This window comes from Corylus avellana, chromosome ca6 (genome assembly GCF_901000735.1).
Source record: "Corylus avellana chromosome ca6, CavTom2PMs-1.0".
NCBI lineage: Eukaryota > Viridiplantae > Streptophyta > Magnoliopsida > Fagales > Betulaceae > Corylus > Corylus avellana.
In genome coordinates this window covers 26437066-26438996 of record NC_081546.1, presented here as the reverse complement: position 1 = coordinate 26438996, position 1931 = coordinate 26437066, and positions in this window count along the sequence as shown.

The following is a 1931-nucleotide window of genomic DNA, read 5'->3' as shown; positions in this document are numbered from 1 at the left end:
GAGTTCACAATAATTGCTTTCTCTGCTGTTGTTGGAATAGAGGATGTAAAAGAAGAAGGTTATGTTACACACAAAATTAGTGCTTACGCCATCACTACTAGCGGTGTAGAAATCTTTCGTGGCACTGCGTATTTGTGGAGATCGGCTGTATGGCTGCATTTCCGTGTTCCAGAATACTCTTTTAAGCTTGGAAGTGTTGATCAAGTGCGAGTTATGTTTGAAGTTACAAAGCAAGTGTGCTTGAAAAGTTGCGGATTCCATTTGGTACGTCTGTGTAACGAGAATGCGATTGATTTAATAGATGAAATTCAACGGAAAAACAGACCCTGTACCGTACGCGGTGGTGATGATGGTGATGGAAACTTGGTATCCAATTGGTGCCCTAAACAAAAGAGGCATTCTTCAACTGCAGAGGATACGCCACCTGGTGAACAATCGTAAGTACATCAAAAGAACCCTTTGTTTTCTCCATCGTTGTTTTCTCTGTTTTCCTCAGCTCTAGCATTTGCCTGTTGATTTGCCCACTTAATAATTATGGATCAACTCTTCCTGGTTTGGAAACAGATGATGCTATTTTTTGAATTTTTGGTGCAATTGACAAACGGGGTTCGATATGGGAATGTGTGGGACATGTTCTGTGGATTTGAGTATGAGCAAGTTTGTGTAGGGCAAAAACCTTTCTTATACATGGTTTTGGATTTCTTAGAGATGAGTGGATATTTCTCCAACCCCTAATTTTATTTTCAAAGTGATTGAGCAGTATATATATTTGAAAGAACCCTCCACTGCAAAAAATGTTAGGTTACAAGCCCTCACTTTTCCTCTTTAGCCAAAATGACGGTTCCTCTCATACAATAAATCACACTTAAACTCTAATTAAAGTATATGTAGAAAACAAAAAAATGTTGTAATCCTAAAAGAGAATTGAAGGTACCATTACAACACAAAATAAGCCATTGTTAATTTAAGAATAAGCAATATTGTTGAGAAATTCTTTTTGGTTTTGCTAACTGAGATGCACAGTGGCTAAACCTCATCAATTTCCTCTGTTCCTTGCAGGTGAAGCCACATTAGAGTTGCTCCTGAGGCTGTTGCTGCCGAGGCCTTGAAGTTGGTATTGTTGTCATTCTTTGCTTACATGCTTTATTTTCAAAACTCTATTTTCTGTGTTATCCATGTTTGTTAGAATGGATATAGCCATGTTTATCCTGATTATGTGAAAAGGAGTTTATGTTCGTCCTTGTATGGTGTGGTGTATGTATCAGTTGATCTCATTGAGTATCTAGTTCAATAGTAAAGTACATTTCCATTTAGAAATTATATTTATTGCCATTTTCATTGATTATAATTGTTTTGTGCTTGAGATGTATATAATGCCTTGATTAGTCTCCCTTTGGATTCTTTCACTAAGCATATAAAACGTTTGTACCTTTTTGACATTTTTATGAGAGGATTTTAGAAATGGCAAGAATCTTATTAACCCTAAATGTATGTATATATGTGATTATATAGCATATACACACTACCTTAATTTGATTTCTATTTATAAGTATCTCTTTATTTGGATTGTTTGGTAGGTTGTAGATGTAGCGCAGTTGAAGACATTTCTGTTTTTTTTTTTTTTTTTTCCTCTTAAGCTGAACTTAACATTGATTAATGTTAATGTTCTATTTGTGTTCCTCTTGTATCCCTAAAAAAATGATGTGATTTTTAAAATCATTATTAGATTAAAGTCAATAGTAATTTATTACAAATCTAATGATAATTTTAAAAGTTATATTAATTTTGAATAATGCAAAAATGGAATGTAACATTACTCTGTTTGATAATGCTTTTTAGGAAGTGTTTTTGTATTTTGATTTTAAAGAAAAAGATAGAAACTTCAGAGGAAGACTTGACAGTTAACTTGGCGATGATAGCAATCCTTTTTC